The following is a 23,544-nucleotide window of genomic DNA, read 5'->3' as shown; positions in this document are numbered from 1 at the left end:
CTGGCCGGTGATTGTCGATGACGTCAGTGGCTGGCTTCAGCTGTATGAAGGCACAGCTCATGATCCGCGTGGGTTTTTTCCCTTGTTTCAGCTGCGCTGCGGGTCCTGCTACAGGTAAGTGTTTTCCTTGTTTATTTTTCATTTTTGTTTTCTTTTCCTTAGGGGGGTTCTCATCCCCGGGGGTCCCCATTTGTAATTTGTAGTCCTCTCTCCAGCTCTCCCCCGGGACAGACTCCTATGTGTATCTAGAAAATGTGATCAGTTCTAATGGTTCCATTGTGAGGTTAAGAGGAGATGGGCCTTAACTGCAAGTATAGCACAGAAACGGACTAAATTCTGGGCAGATAAAAATATTTCATTGATTATCAAAGTGCAGATTTATCAAACCAGTGTAGTAACAGAATCATGCTACAAAATAAAAGTTCTTTGACTAACCCAGGCTAAATTGGGAACTAGATTCTTTTAAAAATGAATGTACTGTTCCATGTGTCTGCATAGATGCTCTGGGATGACAGAATGTGCATGCAAGACACGTGCAGGGGTCCTTACCGTGCTACTTTCTTTTATTTAAGCCTAAAACAGTGGTTTTCAATATGACTTAATTGCTTCAATCAGTGGTTTTCAACTTTTTTAGACTCGTGGTCCCTTCTAGAAAATGCCAGTTTCACTCATTTTTTGACAACAGAAAAATAAGAGAACAACTTTTCTGTTGCAGAAAACTCAGAAAGAGCAGTGCTAATATTGTGTGGCACCCTGCAGAAGCCTTGAAAGAATCTGGTTGACACCTAGCACCCTTGAAAGGCCCCCTGGTTGACAATCATTGGCCTAAATTGATGCCCAAATAAAAACTTAGTAAGGAATTTGGTATTCAGTTCCTGTTAGATAAGAGTTACTTAGCAAACGCATCCTCCCACAATGCATGAATAACTGGGCAGCTCCATGACATGTACTGAGGATCTCTGTGCTAAGACGCTGATTAAATGTATTGTTGTTGTTGTTGTTCACTTGGAGGGTATACAGTGACAGAGCTACTGAGGTGTCTCCAGAACTGTGAGTTTGTGCCCTGCTCTGGACTTGTGCCAAAAGCTGCCAATTAATCCAGCTGTAAATTGGTAAATGAGCATTCAGAACATCTAAGGTACCCAAATGAAATGGAAAAAAATACTATGGTAGAAGAAAGCTGTGTAGTCTTTCAGCCTGTTTGGGGCAAGCAGAGGAGTATCTGAGGAGGCTAAGTGTATAGGGGGGAGGGAGGATATTTTAGGAGCAGGCAAAACAAATACTCCAAAGGGATGGATTTCCTGGAAGGGGAGCAGGTAGGCTCCACATTCTCTGGTGCTGGAAGGGTGGGGAGTGAGAGTTTTATTTATTACATGTTGCAGAAGGCCAATAAACAGTCTTAAGACTGTGACCCTGTATAAGAGAAGGTGCCCAGGGTAAAGGCTGGCACACACTTCTCAGCAGGGTAAGTTAGCTAACATGGATTTTCACACTGCCATGTACGTGCTGGTTCTTATACTCAAGCTGGTTTGTGTAAGACTAACTCAAGTATCTCTACTATTCTACACCTGTAGTGTAGACATGTCCTGAATTCTAACTGATGAACCTCTTCAAAACATGACAAGTGGTATCAAGTGACTCCCATGAGAGCCTCTTAAGGCACAGGTTCCCCAAGGCTAGGGACAGACATTCAAAAAGCCAGAGCCTGAATTGATTCAATCTTTTCAGGTTAGTTTAACCTGCCTAGGTTAAATCAATTTGCAACAGAACAGACATTCCCTCTGGACTGAGGGAATGCAGGTACATGCCTGCAGCCGCTCAGGCCAGGAGCCAGGGGGGCACTAGAGCATGCCTTTGGCTGCAGGGAAGCTGTGCTGGGAGGGAAGGGGTGGCCAGCCCTGGCACTAGCCTGGAGTGAATTGGCCAGGGAGGGGGTTGAATTTCCCCCTCCCTGTCCCATGGACCTGAGCTGGGGTCTGCCTGGTGCTCCCCACTCACTGCTGCAGCAGCAGAGGCATGGCCAGAGCTTGGCCATCATGGGCCCCTGAGGCAGAGGGGGCAGGGAGGGGGGTTATTCCCCCCTCCGCTCCCTCTGACACTCAGGGACCGCAGCAGGGTCTGCCCACCCAGACTGCCAGCGCCTCTCACTCCTTGTGTGGGGCAAGTGGTGGGATCAGACACTGGAGGGAAGGGGATATAACCCCTGCACCCTGCCACCCCGCTTAAGGGGCCATACTGACTGGTCTCTGGTCGCGTCCCTGTCCTGCTGCTGGAGTGTCGAGTGCCAAGGGGGCAGGACCCTTGATGGGGGCAGCACTCCCTGTTCTAGTGTCTGCCCTGCAGTGCGGCCCCCACCCACAATGCAGCCCCTACACTGGGAAGAGGCTTGTGTACCAGGACACTGTGACAGGGACTCCTGCCCCCATCATGGTTACTCCCCGCTCACCACCCCAGTGGCAGGACTGGGGCATGGCCAGAGCCCAGCCAGTATGGCCCCTTAGGCAGGGGGTAGCGAGGGGTTATTCCCCTCTCTGTCCCCTGGGGACCACAGTTGGTGTCTACCCACCCCAATCACTGCTACCACTCGCTCCCTGTGCAGGGTGAGCCGTGGGATGAGCCCCCTCCTGACCCCTCTGCCAGATGCTGGAGGGAGGGGGGAATAACTCCCCTCCCTGCCCCCTCAGCTAAGGAGCCTTGTGGGCTGGTCTCTGGCCATGCCCTGGCCCTGCTGCTGGAGTGGCAAAGGGGGAGTGACCATGACGGGGGCAGCAGCCCCTGTCACAGTATCCCAGTGTGTGAGCCTCTTCCTGGCAGAGGGACGGGGGGGGAAGGGGTGGGAGCATGATGCGGGTGGGGAAAGTTGCTGTAGATTGCATGGGGTGAGAGGTGGTACTGTGGGGGGTTGGTGGGCTATGGCCCCCTCCAAGACCCAGTGCTGCTGCTCACCCTACATAGCCCATGGTAGCTCTGACCCCCTGCTCGCAACCCCACCCTGGGAAGAGGCTTGCACTCCCCAGACACCATGATAGGCAATGCTGTCCCCATTAAGCGCCCTGCCCCCTTGCCGCTCCAGCAGCAGGGTGGGGGTGCAGCCAGAGCCCAGCTGACATGGCCTTTAGGAGGGGGACAGGGAGGAGGGTTATTGTACCTCCCTTGGGGGCAGAAGGGGGCTTATCCCACTGCTCAGCCCTGCGCAGGGAGTGAGCAGCAGTGGCCGGGGCAGGCAGACCCCACTGCAGTCCCCTGGGGGACAGATGGGGTGGAGGGGGCAATAATCTCCCTCTCTGCCCCCTGCCTAAGGGGGCCATGTCAGCCAGCCTCTGGCCACACCTGTACTGCTGCGGCAGTGAGAGGGGAGCGCCCGGCAGACCCTGGCTCAGGTCCATGGGACAGGGAGGGGGGAATTCAACCTCCTTCCTGCCCAGTTCACTCCAGGCTACTGCCAGGGCTGCCCATGCCCCCACCACTGGAGCACCAGCAGAGAAATGCAGCTCTGTGCTGATGGAACAGGGGGGGAGAGGGGGAATTAACCTCTTCACTTCTGGGGCAGTGTCTGGCCAGGCCCCCGCCCCTGCCCCTGCCTATCCCTGCTCTGGCTGGGAAGCAGAGGAGCCAGGCCAGCACTGTTCCACTGGAGGAGAGATCCCAGCCCAGAGAGCATGCCGGGATGCTGGGGGACTCTGGTTTAACTTAAACCTGGAAGGGGTCTAGGACAGAAATTGCATAAACTGCTTTGCGCTCAATCAGTTCAGTCTGAAACTACATTCAACCAGGTTTATCTCAAACTGGTTTCAGCCATTTTGAAACTGGTTTATGTGCACTGAATTTATGTTCTGTTACAAGTTTAAACTAGTTTTTAATCAGTTAAACCAGTTTATGTGTAATGCCTGTTCCTAGCCCAAAAGTAGTTTCAAATTTGTAGCTAAAATTCATTGGAATAGCATGTCCCCCTGAGCTGTATTTGTTCATGTGAAAAGTGGATGGGCAAATACCTTCTCTTTCTGTGCATATGCACTGCCACCTGTTTGGTGCATGCATCTATCCAAAAAGCCTACTTTTTCCTTTTACAGCCTTTTCAATGCAGTATTTTCAACATTCCTTCCTCATTCAGGCAGTGGATGTCACACACTCGCTGAACTTGAACCACCAATGACACAGATCTGTTAGTGGAGAGTCTGAAGCCTGGTTCAAGCCTGACAGGTATACAAGAAAAGGTTTGTAGAATCTGTTTTTGGAAGGAGAGGCCATATCTTGGGAGCCCTTTTATTAAATTTGTGTCATGAATCCTATCCTGCACCCTTATAAAACAAAGCAAATTTCAAGGAAATCCAAGTATGCATCTGCTGTTTAGAGCACTTTCAAAAAGCCTGCCTTTAAACAGCTTCTCAGCTGTACTTGTAGCTGGCACTCTGCTCCAATACCCTTTTCAACAGCCTATTGAAATAACGTGGATTGTGTTGCATACGTACCTTAACCCTGAATGAAAAATTCTGCTCAAGTTTCTTAAGCATTGTTCACAAAGCCAACTACTCATTAGGAGATTGTTAGTTGAAAAGACATTGATTGTAAGGTTCAGTAGGCGTGCATGGACTATTATTTAAGCCCTTATAATTCAATTAAAGTAAATGATGTATGTGGCAAGTGCTCACAGAGGGCCAAATCCTGTGTTCCACGTTCAGCAATTTCCTTTGCCATTCCAGGCAAACTTCCACTGGAAATTTCTATGTCTATCAACCAGTAACTTATTATTGCTTTCATCCTTTTTTGTTTATCCAAAATTGGAAATCTAGATAAAAAATCCTACAAATTTTTCCTTTGACAGTATAAACATTTATTATCTCTTGCTTCACTAGTGAGCTTTTCCTTTCTAATGTACTGTGTTGTTCCAAAAGCAGTTAAGTAACTTTAGTGATGCAATATTTTTCAGTAAGTACTTTTAAAACACTACAGAGCACAATTTGCTTTCATATACTAATCAATAGTACTCAACATTCCTCCATTAGATCCAATTTCTATGGCAGAAAAATGACTCAAATAGCTTCACTTTGTACTGTGAGTGCATTCAATTCTCACTTGTGGGATTAGAATATCCTCCCCGCCCAGCCAAAAAACTTGGCTACAAGCAGACCCTCATCCTTTTCCCTCACCTTAGCCCCTCCTCAGAACAAATCAATAGATGCAAAGAGGTGCTGAGCTTTAAAATACTGATCAGTCCATAGGTGCAGCAAGTGCTCAGCATAATGCTCACCCGGCCCTAAACTGAGAATGCGTATTATATAAGATGCTTATATACTACAATACCATGTAACCAGTACAACCCATTTAAAAAAAAAAATCAATGACTTTAGTTAATTAAGGTACTGGTGTCTCAAAGGAAGATATGGAGCTATCTGGCAGGTCAATACAGCTTGAATTTTCATGGGATTAGTGGAGTGGGATTAGTTCTGGTGTAGGGTAACTGAAAGTCTCTATTACCTGAGATGTTTTTTTTTTTCCCTTGTATTCTCTTTCCATCTTGTATGAACAATTTTTTTCTAAGCACAGCAATTATATAAGCCACAGCATGTAGCTGTTGCGTAACAGGTGAATTTATCACAGAAGTATGCGTTATGTTTCTAAGGGTCCTTCATGCTGTATACTTCCAGAAGAGATTTTTATTCTTGAAGATGCATAGCTTTTTAACAGCTGCATTTGGGAGTCTTTTTTTAAGAGGTACAAACAGCAGGAGGCAAGACATAACTCTGCTGGATGAGAGGATCTCCATAATAAAATGCTTTTCTTACTGTTGCAAGTTGGTGGAGAACTGTTTGGCTTCATCTTCTGTAGCCCAAGGGTGAAGTGGGGTGAAAGACAAAGCTAGTACTTTTCAAGTTTGCTGCGAAATGTTTTGATGCCCAAGGGTGTTTGGAGCCAAACCAATTAAGTATGCTCATTCCCCTCCTATTAGGAGACTATTGTTTACATTATAACAAACAGTGGCAATTTGCTTATTGGGCAAGTGTATAAACTGCTTACATGCATAGGAGTTCTTTGGCCTCACTGTTGAGTTTTGCCTGCATAATTGATGACACTGGCTCCGTGTCCTCATTTTCGAGGCTTTTCAAGCAGCCTTGAGATGACGGTATCCTTCTACTAGGTAACAAGCCTTAATGAAGTGTGAAAATCTTCACTCATATTGCTCCTGCAGTTAATGGACAGTGTTCACACTGAGTTTGGTAAATGCATTTCCTGTGTAATTGCATAGCCTTTTTCTCACTTCTGAGTCCATGCAATTATACAGGAAATGCACAGTTAACTGTTACACAATATGCTATCTTTACTTGCAGGAGACTTCATTAATACTCAAATTCATGTGCCAGTTCACTTGTCCTGCACCCTTATTTTGGCAATACGTTGGCAACAGGCTTTTTGTAACTATCTACACGTGGTATTTTGCATATCTCAGGTTAGTTTCCTATCACCATGCTAAAAACAGTAGGAAGGCTTCTGTTGCTACATGACACTTCTTTTTAGAGGCACAAGTACAGAGAGCTGGAACATGTGAGAATCATCCCATCACCACTCAAGGAAACAAGATTAGAAGCTGAACTGTTTCAGGAACCAGTGTCATACTGGACACTGACAACAAAGTATATTACCGCAGTAACAGTAATATCAGTGCCAAGTTTTTGATAGATGTTTAATCTGTAAATAGGGTTGTAGGTTGTAGCCATGTTGGCCTAAGGACATAGACAGACAAGGTTCTTTAGGTACATCTGATATCTAATAAAAGATATCACATGTACCCAAAACCTTGTCTGCCTATGACCTGTATATGGAATTTCTGGTGGAAAAAAATTCTATGGGTGTCATGAAGCTCAAACCCTCGCTAGATCGTTCACCTTGGTGCTAATCTGGATAGGCTCCAACATCTAGATCAGGGACTGGCAATTATTTTGGGTAGAGGGCTGCTTACTGAGTTTTGGCAAGCCATCAAGGGCTGCATGGCAGGCAGCCTGGGGCAGATAAATATTAATTTTCTAAATTTTTTAGGGGCCCCGTGGGCCAGATAGAATGGCCTTGTGGGCTGCTTCTGGCCCGCAGGCCACAATTTGCCCACCCCTGATCTAGATTGTGATCTCTTTTGTCTGTGTAAATTCAACTGTATTGAAACTGATGCTACTTTGCTGGATTAAGAGCCATATGTCCCAGGCATCAAAGCTCATATTAAAGTCTTTCCAGCCAGCAATGATATTTCTTATATGTGGTGTTTCTTCTCTTTGCTTCTGTTTGGATTTGCATATACAATAATACATATTACAATTTACATATACAATACATGTACAATTTACAATATGCAATACATATTGTACAATACATGTACATGTATGTATTGTATAATATATGTACAATTTACATATACAATAATACATATTTCTGTTTTGATTTACATATACAATAAGTACACCTCTCTGAGGATTGTCACCTTGTTGTGGTGGAGAGGCTTGCGTGTTCCAATGACCCTGAGAGCAATGCCATCTGGAGCTCTTGCTTCCGGTAGGGCCACCCATGGTGGCAAGGTCAAGGGAGAGGTTCCAGACAAACAATGATCCAAGAAGTCCTCAACAGTGGAGCAGGCAGAGGAAGGCTGCAGCCCCAATGGCTGTGAAGGCGGGAGAACGCTGCAACAGAGAAGTGACCCCAGTCATCATGGTTCATCATGTCACTGAACCTGACCACCAACCACCAAGACTGTGTGGGCCTGACTGTGCACTGGAGTCCCCATGCTAAATATGCCACGTGCAGATTTCTGTCAGGTCCAAAAGCCCTGTGGCGATGGAGGATTGGTGACAGGGGCAGGGCTGTAATACCTGGAGGCCCCCAGACAAGAATCGGTACACAGGCAGCAGATGCATGATGCTAGTCGGGCACCTGTGTCAGGACAGGGGTGTCCTTTGGCAGCTGCATCTACGACTGAGCAGTCCTTTTTAGGATAGCCTCTGCTCACCCTAATGGGGAGGGGCTTAGAAAAGGTGATATGTGTATCTGGAATCAGGCTCCTCAGTCACCTGAGGACCCATCAAGCCTGACGGACGTCAGCCTCAACTCTGAGGGACTGCCGATGATGATGATGACAATAAGCACATCACATACCTTACCTTGAGCAGGCACTGTAGGGAGAGAGGTAGTTGTAACCAGAATCAAATCTCTTTCTGTCATAAGTAACATTATAACACAGACCACTAACATAAGGAAAAATAGTCCTTACCAATAGCTGCAGTGTCCTGAAAGCAAGCTGACTGTTCCCCTTCTGCGTATTTTGTGGCTACCAACAACGGTGTCTCAGCTGAGATGGAAACACTCATTGGAATGAATTTAAAATACCTTCATATTTCAGACTCTAGATTTAGAACAGAAATAGTACTGAGGTTTGCATTTCAGTTAGACCATGGTCTAAGGCCCACAGACCTTTAGAAACTTTTTCCCTGAGAAGCCTGCATAAAATATGTCTGCAGTATTGACTGACACTGATAGTCTTCAGTTCGCCTCACATGGGACATTTTGCATAATTAAGTGCCATTCTATCTGAAAAAAGGGTGCAGGATCTAGCTCCAAACAGCTATATTTTTGCCACTTAAAAATACAATTGCAACTATTTCACTATTCTACAAATCAGTTAAAATCAGAATGGCTGAAGTGTGCTGAAAATATACAACTGTATGCACTAAAAATAACACTGAAAGAGGATTTCAGTAGAACAAAAAATAAAAACCTCGCCTTCTCACCAAGAAATACCACCTCCATTGAAAAAAGGAAGAAACCCAAAAGCTTCAAGTCTTAGTCATTAGGGTGAGCAGGATCCCTACTTCAGGCATGTAACAGCATACCATCTCATGACCTCAGGTCTCTCAGGGAATGAGTTTTCTAGACCAGTGTTTCTCACTGTACGGGGCCAGAAGTGGATCACAAGAATATTTGAAAGGGTTGCAAGCAAATCTCAGAAAAATGTAGGAAAGCATGGGTTTCTGCTTGCAGGCTGGCAGCATGCCAGCCTTCAAGGAGCTGCTTGGGGCTATTGAAGGCAGCGGGCACACACATGTCCGTGCACACACACGCACATGGCCAACATTCAGCCAGGCAGGGTTGTGGGAGCAGTCTGAGCAGCTGGATGCAGGCAAGTGTATGAGGGGTGGGGGCTGGAGGTCAAAGGCTTGGGGGCTGTGTGTGTTTGTGTGTGTGTGTAGAGGGGATGGGTGTGTGAGGAGGAGGTGAGTGTCTGGGGGTGTGTGTGGAGGGGATGGGTGCGTGAGGAGGGGGTGAGTATCTGCCAGCACTGGGGGAAAGTGGCCAGACACTGAGGCCATGTTAGGACAGGGGGGAAGGCACCTGCCCCTCCAGAGGGGAAAGGGGGTGTGGAAGATCCTTCTAGGGTGGGGTGGAGCTGTGCGGCTGGTCTGACGGCACAGTGACCAGTGCCCATATTTGCAGGGGCGGGGCACCTGGGAGATGCTGCTCAGGGGGCAGGTGGGTCCGTGACCAGGCTAACTGGTGTGGTACAGGAGCCCCAGCCCAGGGCAGGGGGTGCCACAGGCCTCCCCTCCTCCTCTCTTCAGCCTGTGCCAAGGCTGGATTCACTCTGATGCCACCTGGATGAGTTGGAGCTGCTGCAGCCACCGTGCCCCAGCCCAAGTGAGATGGGGGCAGCTGGGTGCCCTCTCCAGCAGGGCTGGTGGGGCAGTGGGTTGTGGGTTGTGAGTGAGGGCACCAACATGTCTGGAGGGGGGGCAGGGGATGATACATTGGGAGTGAGGGCACCAACAGGGCCAGTAGGCTGTGGCTTGGGAGTGAAGGGCATCATCAAAGCCAGGGGGCTGTGTGTCAGGAGTGAGGGGCACCAGCAGAGCCCAGAGGGCTGTGGGTCAGGAGTGAGGGGCACCAGCAGGATCAGGGGGCAGTGGATGGGGAGTGAGGGTCACCGACAAGGACAGGGGTTTGTGGCTTGGGAGTGAGGGGCCAATGGGTCAGGACTGGCCATCAAGGTTTTGGACCAGGATGGGTCCTGGTACAAAAAAGGCTGAGAACCACTGTTCTAGACCAGCAGTTCCCAAGCTCTGACAGACTGCACGCCACCGACTTAAAACGGTACAACCTTAAGTACCACCAGCAAATTTTTCAGTTCAAATGTAAGTGCCAACGGTAAATTTTTGTCATATAACATAATTATAATAAATCTGTTAACGAGTACCACTGACAGGTTGTCTGCATACCAGTGGTGGTACTCTTACCATGGATTGGGAACCACTCTTCTAGACCATTTCTTTCCACTAACCCTACAATGGGCAGGCAACCTGAACCACAATACCTAGTGAACACGTAGACTGAGTTGTAGGGGTGTAGGTTGTAGTTGTGTTGGTCTAAGGACATAGGCAGACAAGGTTCTTTGGGTGAATCTGATATATTTTATTAGACCAACTAAATAGTAGATTGAGGAGTCAATGGGTAAGAGGCAGGCTGGGGGGCGGAGGGGGCGGGGGAGAGAAGGGGGATGAATAATAGTGGAGAGATACCTGGGGAGTCAGCTGTCAGGCAGGTTATAATGTGTCATAAATCCAATGTCTATATTTAGTCTATGATTTTTAGTATCCAGGAGGTTGATGAAATGGAGTTCATAGGTTCGTCTCTGGGAAGTGTTTTGTAACTTGCCTTTGAGGATCAGGACTGAGAGATTGGAGAGAGTGGTTTTCTTGTGAGAAATGTGCCCCCACAGGTAATTGGGTATTCCTGTCTTTTGCAAACCTCACTAACTTCATCACCAGAAGCAAACTTCCTCAGGCCCAGAATACACCAAAAGGATCCAGACCATGCCATGACAAGAAATCCAAAACCTGGTAACACATCTCCACCACCCCCACAATTACTTCACCCCACAACACAGCCATCAGCATTCCCGGATCTTAAAGCTGCACTTCCAGAAATGTAATGCATCTCATCCAATGCACCAAATGCCCTAATGGAAAATACATAGGAGAGACCAAACAACAACTGCACACCAGAATGAACACACACTGGAAATCTATCAGAGACAGGAATACCCAATTACCTGTGGGGGCACATTTCTCACAGGAGGGCCACTCTCTCTCCAATCTCTCAGCCCTCAGTTTCCTCAAAGAAAACTTACAAAACACTTCCCAAAGACGAGCCTATGAACTCCACTTCATCAACCTCCTGGATACTAAAAATCATGGACTAAATATAGACATTGGATTTATGACACATTATAACCTGCCTGACAGCTGACTCCCCAGGTATCTCTCCACTATTATTCATCCCCCTTCTCTCCCCCGCCCCCTCCGCCCCCCAGCCTGCCTCTTACCCATTGACTCCTCAATCTACATCTTAAATGACTGCCTGTCTTGTATGCAGATCAGCCCAGCCCCTGGCTTCTTTCCTTTTCATTCCATCCAGAAAGAGCACACACCAACTGCTGAAACTTCCTTAGCCTGACAAAGGGTTTTTGAACCCAAAAGCTTGCTTAAAAATTGTTCTCCAACTGTTTAGTTGAACCCAAAGAGCCTTGTCTAGACTGAGTTGTGGTACTGTGAATCTTATCATGTACTGTTCCTTGCAGCCAGACATAGAACATGACAGTGATGTGCTTGCTTTGACAATGTCCTTGCCCTCTAGTTGGTTCATCTGTTGCGTGTATTGACTAACTTGTGGTTAACCAGCAGTGAGGATATAGCTGTAGCAGAATTGAGCAACCTAGCTTTTCACCCTTGAGCTGGAGGGGCTTTCAGGCTACCCTGGGCTTGATAGTCCAGGATTCTCCACTGGGTTTAAAGTGGAAAGACTCAGGTAAGCATTTAATTATTAATATCTCTAGGGACACAGTTGCAGGTATGAGATGAGATAGCTGGAGGGGAGTTACTGCTTCTTGAGTTTTGCTTGGCTTCTTTGTTCAACTTCTCCAGAGTGGTCTAAAGCACTAGCATTCCTTCTCTGAATTTGTTCATGGGATCTTTAGGAATTGGTAGATACTCAGAGGTCCCAAATAGAGGTGGTTGGTAAACTTTTGTGGAAATCTTTTTAAAGATAAAATGCTCTTTTATCTAACTCCAAACATTTTGGCAAATGGTGATTTTAGTGAAAATGACAAAATATTTTAAAATGGGAAAAAGATTTGAGAATTTTGAAATGTCCTTTATAAATTTTATGTTATGGGATTCTCATTTTCACTTTTATGTAGGCATTATTTCATGACTTATTAGTAGTGGTAACTCAAAAATATTGATACTCCTGATATGTCATAATATGACAGAATAAAATAGTTGAATTCTGTTTTTATTTTGAAATCATTAAGGACATAGCCTATTTAGTACCAACTGAAAAATATTCTCTTTTAGATCAATGTTTCTGTTTGTAATGAGACAACTTGACACACAGTCCAATTACAATGGACTGACGACTGTCCACATCCAGTTCATTCTAAATTTTTTGGCGGGGGAGAGAGACAGGTGAGGAAGAGCAAAAATAAAGTTCATCCACAAATACTGACTTTCACTCAGAATATGTTTCTGAGGGGAAAAGTACCTACAAAACATTTGGCACATTCAGGAAACTCTAAAAGGTTGATATGAGTTGCTGTGAGCAAGATAGCCCCAGAATGCAGTGATGCATGCCAAAGGTCCACTGTGGTATAAGAGCAAAAGTATTGTATATTAAATTCCCAAAGTAAAATTGTTCATCTTGTACTGTTGGTCTAATTACAGCACAACACTTTGCTAATGAGTAGGGCTGCTCTTCCCTTTACACATCATACTTTCCAGTTGTTCAGGTTTTATTGGAAATTTCTGTAGTTTGCGCCATGCACCAGTTGTTTCCAGTTTTGGCTAAATTCTGGTCAGCTGCTGGCTTGGTTTGAACAAAAATTCTAGCTGCCCTCTCTTCAGCTTTGTAAGTGTCCTCCCTTCCTGTCTCTGCTGAAAATAAGAGCAGCAGAGGTTACTAACGCTCTGGGCATTAACCCTGAGTCTCTGAGCACGAGGGTAGTCCATGAACTTCCAGTTGGTAAGTGGGATGGAAAGGTTTCAGCAGGTGGGAGAATTGTAACTTCTCTGGTTTGTGTCTCCTGTTCCATCCCTTTGTTTACACTGCTCCCAAACTCCCAGTGACTGGGTACTGGGCTTCTCCCATATATCCCAGAAAGAAAAAAAGTGAGAAATGTCTCCAAAGAAGCTATATGGGATGTGACATCTTTCCAGGGAGGTTGATGTAGAGCTTGCTTGTGTTGGGACTGTGATAGCAGCTATGCCTGTTGTATAAAGCAGGGTCTGTCAACTGGGGGTATGTATGGAAAGGTCCTGGGGGGTATGTGCAGGCGGGCAGGGATGGAGCGCTGTCAACCACCACCCTGTGCTGCCACCTTCCAGGAGCAGGGCAGGGGGACGAGAGCAGCGGTGCCCCTCTGCGGGCCACACAGGTGCTGCCTGGCTGGTCGGACGAGGGCAAGGGGGAGCTCACAGATGGTGGTCGCTGCCACCCTCCGCTGCTGCTGCCGCTGCCCGCTGTGTGCAACTGTCGCATGGCGCTTTCCCACAGTCAGTCATACACGTGGCTCCACAACCAGTCGCTGATGGGCAGCGTGCAATTGGCCAGGTGTGAGGCCTGTCAGCAGCCCACGGAGTCGCATGTATGATTGGCTGTGGTAAAGTGGGGCCCGGTGGTGGCAGCGCAGGGTGGTGGGTGGCAGCTGCCATGTGCAAGCCCCTTTTCCCCTGCTCTGCGTCTGACCGCTGACGGTACACTTCTTAAAAAAGGTTGAAAACCCCTGGCATAAATCATACCTCCCACCATGAGCAAAATGGGAAACAGGAAAAACATGCCGTCAGGTCTGCCCGTGCCCAGTGTCTCTGTGAATATCGTTCATGATCTTTGAGACTGAAAGGGTATTTTCTGTACAATAGAAGTGAACATCTGTATGCTTAATAAATGTGAAAGTGCAAGTCTCCTAAATGAACTAGGCTTTAAACACGAGCCCAGACAAATGCCATTCCAAAGCTTTGCCTCCAGGGTATTGTACAATGCATTCAACTGTGACAGACTAAATCCAGATCAACATACAAGAACCTTCCTGACTAGCAGCTGCCATGGTCATGCTCTCATCGTTTATCTCTTGTATGAATACTGGTGCTTGTTTTAATGTAATTTCTGGTTTTATAATAGCAGCAAGTAAGGCTGTATATTGGTCATAGCCATGAAGCGGTAATTAAAACTATTGGGCCAGATGCCTTTCTTCATTAGGAACTCTACTAACTGACATCAGCAGAGGATCTAATTTTATATGGCATCTAGACTTCTATTTTTACTGACTTGTCTTGAGAAAGCTGCACTTTGGCTATCTGCAGGGTTGTAGAAAGACATTGTTAGGTTTGCAGACTGGTAGGTTTGAGGGGTTTTATACACTTTTGTACAATGAAATTTGTCCAACTTCCAATATGTGGATTCTGGTAGCAGTCCCCACTTCTCTCTCCAAATAAAACTGAATCTATTCTAAACTGTGTCTGGCATTATTTGGGGAATTAAGTGTAAAATTCCCCTCTACATTACTTCCTCGTAACACATCTCCTGTTGATTAGATTCTTTCTTGCATTGTCAATAGGGTTATACTCTGTATACTCTGTCCCAGAACTGCGATACAAGCTTTCAGCTTTGGAGGACTGAGTCAATATTTGAAAACATGGTTTAAACATGGTTTGGTTGTTTTAGCAAGATTCAGCTATGTTTTAACTTGTTCTCAAATTAAAGATGATTTAGTGGTAGCAGTTTGGACCTTAATTTCAACTGACTGAAGCTCTGGTTTCATAATATAACCAGTGTTCTAATCCCCCAGAAATGCATTGCTTATTATACCTGATTTGTGTAATCATTACATGGTAATTATATCCTAATAAGCACAGAAGATCAGGTGAAAAAAGCACCTAAAAGGATCTATTAAGCCATAGAAAGTATTGATTTTTCTCTACACGATATCATGTGCATTAATCCTTACTATAACAGTTTCATAATAAAGATGAGGGTGTAACTGTAAGCAATATCCACAAAATAGATTGGATCTTACTGGCCTTTCTAGATACATCCATCATCTGTTTAACACCCGCCCCCCCCACAAAAGAGTGTAATGCTCTAGACTACTGGATTACTGTGGGAGGAATAGACAGAATTCACCTAATTCATCCTCAGTTCAGACTATGGGCAGGCTCTGAACCCAGGACTCCTTGGCTTTGTTGACAGCAGGAAATTGCTTTTTTTGTGGAAACACTGAAGCCACCCTAGTGCTACTTGCAGTGTATGTATTAAGTGTAGATTTGGATCTAAGCAGGGTTAAATAGCATGTGACATTACACACTACAGCTATAGCTTCAGTCTGCTGAGAATTACAGGGAGGAAGCTTCTTAGTCTGGATATACCCCATAAGAGAGAAACCAGCACATATTCATCCCTCTAACCTGCTTTGTTGGATTTGGGTCTTTGTATGGTGTGATTTGGCTCTAATCCTGAGGTCCTTACACAGGTAAAGCTCTTCTTTATGAAGGCTGGAAGCTGTCTTTATTATCGTATTTTCATTCAACTTTACATGTCTCAGAACTTTTTGTTTCTCTCTGTTATATTTGCCCTTCTTTTATGACTTTTTCCTGTCTCTGCTTCCTTGCAGAGGGGTTTTTAAAACTGTGGGCTTGGAAAAGAGTGGAGATCCAATATGAACAAAAGGCTAGTGGGTCATCTCTGGAGCCATTGCTGAGTACTTCCCATAAGGCAGGTTTAGATGCTCAGCTGTTGTAAATTGGCATGTCTCCATTCAGTCAATCAGTGACCCTAATTTATGTCTGCCGAGGACCTGGTTCCCTTTCTCTGATGTTGCAGATTAAATGAAACTGCTGAAAGCAAGTTCACTGTTTGACACACCAGGCTGAATTTTCCTGGTGCAAATCTAAGGCACCACAGAGAATATAGGCTGTAAAGAAACTAACAGCCAAAATCCATCCCTGGAGGAATCTTGTTCTAAGAAGGAACTTTATTGTCCTTCACTGCATTATAACGTGGTAGCACAGGATTTGCCAATGATAAATGGGTCCTTTCTGCTTTCTCAGGCTGTGTATCAGCAATCAGAGACAATTTAACCCCATTAGTAAGATGCTGAGTATATATTGTGAATAATTCAATAGCTGAATGACACCAGGGACTGTAAATCTATCACTGTGATTGCTATTGGAACTTGGATCCTGCTTCTCATATGCTGGTTGGATATTTCTTATTTTGAATTGAGAGCCACTATATCCTAAAATCAAGAACAGGAAATGTAATGCACTTGGGTAGATTTAACCAGTGCCACATGACTCTGCTAGAAGTCAAACAGAGAAAGACGTTATATGGATATGAATCAACAGTGTGCCTTTGTTGTTAAGAAGGCTAACAGCATACTGGGCTGCGTTAGTAGAAATGTGGCCAGCAGAGCGGGGGAAGTAATTATTCCCCTCTATCTGCTACTGTGGGTGAGGCCACATCTGGAGTACTGTCTAGTTTTAGGCCTCCCACTACAAGGATGTGAACAAGTTGCAGAGAGTCCAGCAGGGGGCAATGAAAATAGTTTTGGGGCATGTGACTTCTGAGGAGAGACTGAGGGAACTGGGTTTACTTAGTCTGCAGAAGAGAAGACTGAGGCAGGATTTGATTGCAGCCTTTAACTACCTGAAGGGGGGGGTTCTAAAAAGATGGAGCTAGACTGTTTTCAGTGGTGGCAGATGACCAAACAAGGAAAATGGCCTCAAGTGCAGCAAGGGAAGTTTCGGTTAGATATTAGGGAAAACTGTCTCACTGGGAGGGTGGTGAAGCATCAGGATAGGATACCTAGAGAGATGGTGGAATCTCCATCCTTGGGGATTTTTAAGGGCAGCTCAACAAAGCACTGGCTGGGAAGATCTAGTTGAGGACAGTCCTGCTTTGAGCAGGGAGTTGGACTAGATGACTTCCTGAGGTCCCTTCCAACCCTAATGTTCTATGATTTTATAGACCCATCCATAGTTCAATACTGCTAGAAGCCAAACTCATCTTAACAGGATGTATACATGACATCTTTAAGGCAATGACAAAATTCATGGTGAATTAGAGCACTATGATCATCTGGAGTACCTGAGGAAGCACTTGATAGTTCAGTCACTTTTTAAAAATCAGAACCATTAAGTTACTTCTTGTGGACAGCAGAGAAGAAAGGGGATTTTCAAGATGATGGTGTCATGGCATGATGGACCAGTGGTGGGAGTCCTAAATACAGCCCTACTGTGAGGTATATTGTGTATGGGCAATAAGGGAGTGTATGTGGGGGTGTGTGGTAGGGTCTGGATATGGTGGGTGGGGTGGGTGTGGAAGGGGTGGGTGTGGGAATGGTGGGGGATGGGGGGGTGCATGTAGGAAATGTGGTGGGGGGTGAGTGAGTGGGGCCAGCCCTGCCCAGCCCCATAATGTGCAGCTCCCTGCGCTCCCACCCTAGTCCCCAGCCACAGGTGGTGGCAGTGTTCAGGACCAGCCCCACTGAGCCCTGCACAATGAAGCTGGTGGTGCAGGTCATGGGGTTCGACCAGGGCAGCAAGGAGGGCCCAGCTCCACACCACGGAGCTCTCCATCATTCTCTATGGCTTGTGTGTAGCAGTGAGTGGGGCCAGGCTGATGTCTCCATCACATGCACAGCTCTCCCCAGAGGTGTACAGCTCGGGTGGTCTGCATGCAAACTTTGTGCGATGGAGCCAGGCAGACCCTGTTCCTAGGCTCCACGCTTCTGCCACCCCACCCTGGGACCCTGCTGACCCTGGGGCACTCATGCGGGCTGCACACTCCTGCCTGCTGCCACTTCCAACTCCCTCACCGCTGCCACTATCCCTGCTGCCACTTCTGCGCTTCCTCTGCTGCTTCCCTACTTTCCCTCCTGCATGCCTGCCCACCTGCCACTACTTTCTGCCTCCACCCTCCTGGCCAGGCTGCACTGGGCTGGCTACAAGCCACACTGTGAGGTCCTGGCTATTCATCTGGAAACCATGTGGTGCATGGCTGGGACCGCATGGTGTGGCATGGAGCCACTCTGGCTCGGCCCAGCCCCTGAAGAGTTGGGTGATTGCCAGCAATCCTCCCCCCACCCTCCCTCAGCCTGTTCTTATCTGAGTTTCCACTCTTGGATGGATGGAGGGCAGGGGAACAGCCCCATGGTCACCAGGCCAGAAATCTCTGCTAGGCAGAAGCTTCTGGTTGGCGGCTGGGGTGAGGCAGGGCCAGGTGGGCCTTGCTGCTGCCGCTGCTAGGTCCTGCCACCAGCTCCTCCTGCCACTGGCACCTTGTCACCTTCGATAGGCAGCTACTGGCAGGTAAAAAATTTCAAAATAGATAGAATGGCCTGGTAGGCCAAATCTGGCCCATGGGCTGTATTTTGTCCACCCTGTATCTGTAGCCTGCCGGGGAAGGCAGAATATCTGGCAGTGGCAGCAAAGGAGGGCTTTGATGTTCCTGGCATGGGTCCCCTCTGCCCTCTGCTTTTGGAACCATTCAGGCTTTTATGCCCCCACATGGTTTGCCCAGGGGTCAAACCCTGTTTGTTATGCCACTGATCCCTTGATCAGTGATTCTCAACCAGGATTCTATGAGATTCTTTTAAGGGTGATGCCTAGTATTAGCACTGTTAAGTGTGCAAACACATAGATATAATTCACAAGATTAAACTGTGGCCACAAACAGGCATTCATTTGTAGCAATGAAAAATTTTCATCACTAGAAACATTTCCAGAAGAGGGAGCAATACAGGCATTTGGTCTGTGATTGCCCCATCTCTCCTACTCCTTGTGCCTTCCCAAGACCCAATCTGGGGAGTAGTGGCTGTTCCACTTTGTTCTCAGTGGACAGGAGCTGAGCAGAAATAGAAGCACAGGAAAGCCCCTGCCCTCTCTTCAGACTAGTTTGGAGGCTGGGTGAGTAATGGTCTATAGGAGGGGCAGGAGAAACAGCCCATAGGGCATTTCCAGACCTCAGTGATCCTGGTCTGGGGAAAGCATGGGAGTCTTTCTCTGCTGCTTGACTCCTTTCAGGACCAGAAAGAGGCAAGCAGAAGCTGCTTCCTGCGCCTATGCCAGACTAGGGGGACCCTGGTCTCAAGAAGATGCAGGGAAGCATCTTTCCGCTGCTCAGCCCCTCTTGGTTGCCCAGATGAATTGAGCAACGGGGAAGTATGCAAGCATTTTTTTCTGCTGGAGAGACTTTCCTTGTTGAAAGAGGATGATTTTTCTTCCACAAGAGGCATTTTTTTTCCTGTGGGAGAAACTCGATGAATGCCTGTACACTTCTGGTTTATATCAGGAAAACAGCGATTCTCCTGATAGAAACATAACACCTGTACATGGCCTGCATGTGAGTGCCAACTTCTACTCATGATTAGAAACAGAGAGTAAGAACTTCTCTTGCCAGATCAGAAAGAAGGCAGGGAAGCACAGCCTCCTTATCAGGGGTCCCTGTTTGTTTGCAAGACCTTGTCTTCTGATAAGCATAGCTCTGCCGTTACTGGAAGAAGGAAATAATTCTGGACATTGCTGCTCTACCTTGAATAACTTAAATCTTTCTCTAGTTAAGAAAGCTTATTGATACTGTGTAAAGCCAGTCTCCAAGACCATGGCTTACAAATCCCTAATCCCTCATCTGCAACCTCTCAGGGCCTTAAGTATCTGAATCAGAGCCTCAGTTTCTCTAAGGTATTTATTAGATCACTTAGGGTGCAGACAGAAGTTACATTTGTCACGTGATTAGCTCCCTGAAAGTGCTATCCAGCTGTACCATGACACGTGTGTATGGTTGCAGAACACTTTAAAAGTGGCCAACTCAGTGACAAATTAACCTTCATCAAATAAGTGATCAAATGAAGGCGCTCCACTTTTGGAGCACCTTGGAGAACTTTTGTTCCCTAGGGTCAATCTGTCGCGTGATCAGGGCTGGGATGATGCAGCCCAGGCCTGGTCCCCAGTGCTGTCTACATCAAAGGTTGGGGGAGAGAGGAGGGGGAGTCAGCTGCAGGCTGGGGTTTGTCCAGCCTGAGCTGGAGGGAGAGGGGGTGGGTGGTGGCCATCCAATATTTCCCCCCCCCCCATCCCCCCTGCCTCCAGGTCAGGCCAGGAAAATCCCAGCCCACAGTTCGCTCCCCCTCTCTTTCTGTAGACAGCACTGGAGGCTGTGGGGAGAGGCTGCAGGCAGGCTCCTCCAGCTCGATCATCTCCAGAGCAGAGCTTGATTTCCCCCTCTGCCCCCCACCCCTGACCCAAGAGACAAATGTCTGTTGGACTGGGGGGTGATGGGGACAACACTCTAACTCATGGCGCTTTATGTAATGTGGCATGAATTAGAGCAGGGGCCAGCCAGTGTGTGTCTCAGTGCCCTTATGGTATCGGTTTACAGTGGTTCCCAACATTTTTTTGCTGCGACCCAAAATTGCCTCCCAACACGGCACCGCAGGGGCTGCTGGGAGCATAGTGAGGCAGTGGCAGCCCAGGGGCACCGCCATTGCCCCCTTTGTGCACAGTGGCCGCTTCCACGTTCCTGGGCCATGCGCTTGAATGTGCATGTGTGTGTGGGCCCTTCACGACCGTACTAAGGACCCCCCACGACCCTGATTTGGGTTGTACCCCTAGGTTGGGAACCAAGGGTTTAGAATCTGGTTCTGAACTTCCCTGTACCTTGCATAGTCACTTATACCATGGACAAATTTTGCATCTACTCTACAAATCAGAATTCAGCACTTACCTCAGTGGCAGTAAGAAAGAGTAATTTAAGAAAATATGGTAAAGTTTCTTGGAAAGCTAATATCTCCAATAACCTCTTACTGTTACCTGAGTTATAGTTTCCAAAATAAGGCTGAAGTTTTCCCTGTGTTTATCTTCAAGTGAAAACATGTTCAGTAATGGTTCTCCTGCATCTATGGCAACATTGAGATCATTTGGGAGGTTGCATCATAGCAGCAGCAGCAGCAGCAGCACTGCCGGTCAGGAAAACCCCTTGCCAGACTTCCCCTTGCCAGACTTCAATAACAACCCCCTTGGTAGCATGAGTACATTCTCTGCTATCAAAACTGCATGCGTCTTTTCCATTTCTGTATCATAGGATACAAAATTATGGGGCAAGGTGAATAAGAGCACAAGTGTATGCATTTTGAAAACTAATCTCTGTAAGTCAGTGCTAATCTTTCTGCCAGACTGAGCACCATAGTTTATAAACATGAATAAAACTCCACTTTTTGTCTGTAATACATTTTACAGTATTTGCATACTACATAGCTCCCTTCATGCAAGGTTTTCATAGTGCTTTACAAATATTACAGCATATGCCATGAGGTAGATAAGCATAACTAATCCTCTCCATTTTTTGTTTTTCCTCTGCCTTGCACCTTTTAATCATCTGTACATGAGCAAAGCAGAAGCTGTAAAATGCTGCTGTTGTAATTAAGCAGTGATGGTTACCAGTTGAGATGTAGCATTCAGATGCCTGGTTGTTGTATTTTGCTCTCATGATTAAGGTCCAGCTGTTCCCCAGATGTGGGACTGGAAAGGAATTCCTCCACCCCCACCCCCCCAGCTGATTGATAGGTATTTTATGGTCTATTTCCTCTCCTACAGGTCAGCTGCTAGGATCATCTGTGCATAGCTCACCTATTACTCAACTCCCTGCCATTGTAGAGATCTTGAGTATTGGTAGCACCAGCCTGCCTTGTTCTTTGCTTCTGGTACAGAACAATTCAGCCTGCCAAGGACTGAACTGCTTTGGTCTAACGAAAGTTACAGGGTTTAATACAGGGGTGTCTGTGCAACATGATGCCCTGTGATAGACATAAGGTTAAACTAGATGATGTTCCTTCTGGCTGTAAATTCTGTGGAATACTTGACACCCAACTTGCACGTGGTCTGCATAAATCATAGAAAACAGTGCTGGAAGGGACCACAAGAGGTCACCTAGTTCATTTCTCTGCCCCAGGGCAGGATCCATTATACTTAAACTATTTCTGACAGATGTTTGCCTAAACTATTTTAAAACACTTCCGGTGAGGGAGATTCCACCACCTTCCTAAGAAATCTAGTCAGGTTCTTAACGCTTCTTATAGTTATTTTTCCTACTGTTTAATGGGATCTGTCTTGTTGCGATTTAAGCCCTTTCTTGTCCTTTACCCAGACGACCCAAAGAACAATTTACCTTCTTCTTTGTAGCAACCTTTCACATATTTGAAGACTGTTATCATGTCTTCCCTTTGCCTTCTCTTCCCAAGACTGAGCAAACACAATTCTTTCAGTTATTCTGCAAACACTATGTTTTCTAAACCTCTAATAATTTGTTGTTTCTCTCTTTGGGACTCTAGTTTGTGTACGTCTTCATTGAAATGTGGTGCCCCAGACCACACATGATATTTCTGCTGAGGCCTCACTAATGCTGAATAGAACATAAAGATTATTTAATGCATCTCACATAAGAAACTCCTGTTTGTACAGACTGGTATGATGGGGTCACTCAAGTTCAATTACCCACAATAACCTACACCATTTTAGTAGAACTTCTGCCTAGCTGGTTCCCCATTGTGCATGTGATTATTGCAACCAAAGTACAGTTTTGCACTTGTTCTTATTGAATCGAATCCTATTTATTTTGGATCATTTTCCAAATTAGTCAAAATTAAGTTTGAATGCTCTGTCCTCCAAAGTGCTTATAACCCTCCCAGCTTGCTATGTGTTTATGAAGTCCAGCTTACAAAAAGTTGTGCTCTCTCTCTATAGATAGATTTCTATATTATGGCTTGGTGTAGAATATAGATATATATAGCACAAGCTTTTGTGAGCTGGGGCTTAGTTTATATATAGCACAAGCTATAAAATACATGTAGCACAAGCTTTTGAGAGCTGGTGTTCAGTTATATCTATAAATGCATATCTATATATATCTATATAGAACAAACTTTTGGGAGCTGGAGTTCAGTTAGGTATATATCTATATATATTTATCTTTATACTGATATGTATATAGTACGAGCTTTTGTGAGCTGGAGTTCAGTTCATCAGACGCTGCCTTTACAGACGCACCAAGCTGGGTGGGGTTATACGTACTTAATGTTGCTTGCAAATATGTATATAACTAACTCTATATCTAGTTAGTCTATAAGGTGCAAGTCTACCTGCCTTCTGCTTGACTTGAGGCTACCATGACTAAGTCTCTCTGCTAACTGAATAAGCACCAAGCTCAGGACTGAACCCAGGGGTGCCTCACTTCCCTCCTGCCCCTGAGCTAGAGAGAGCTGTTCTTTTACGTCTCCTTGTCCAAGCAGCTGAGTAAGCACCCCCTTGTAGCATATGCATCCCTCCCCTCCCGCTTTGGAAGTTAGCTGGGGAGGATGTTCAAAGCCAGGACTCTTTGTTCATGGAGTTAAGTGGCCTCTGCGGCTGCTTCCCCGGCCTCAAGGCAGAGCCGCAGACAAGGGGCCAGCGCAAGCTGCTGGGTTCTCCGGGC

At 46.4% G+C, this 23,544-nt stretch overlaps 1 protein-coding gene across 1 annotated transcript in view; it reads left to right on the top strand.

The window, feature by feature from the left end:
• Positions 1–23,544, top strand: part of ST6GAL1 (ST6 beta-galactoside alpha-2,6-sialyltransferase 1) — a 175,512-nt gene that overhangs the window by 32,424 nt on the left and 119,544 nt on the right. The window contains 1 exon segment of the mRNA XM_025209396.1: positions 4,112–4,214. The gene's annotated coding sequence lies outside the window, so the exon portion shown is untranslated.

The sequence above is a fragment of the Alligator sinensis genome, unplaced genomic scaffold (genome assembly GCF_000455745.1).
Source record: "Alligator sinensis unplaced genomic scaffold, ASM45574v1 scaffold572_1, whole genome shotgun sequence".
NCBI classification, from domain to species: Eukaryota; Metazoa; Chordata; order Crocodylia; family Alligatoridae; genus Alligator; species Alligator sinensis.
The sequence above is the reverse complement of the archived record's forward strand: the minus strand, read 5'-3'. Positions and strand labels throughout refer to the sequence as shown.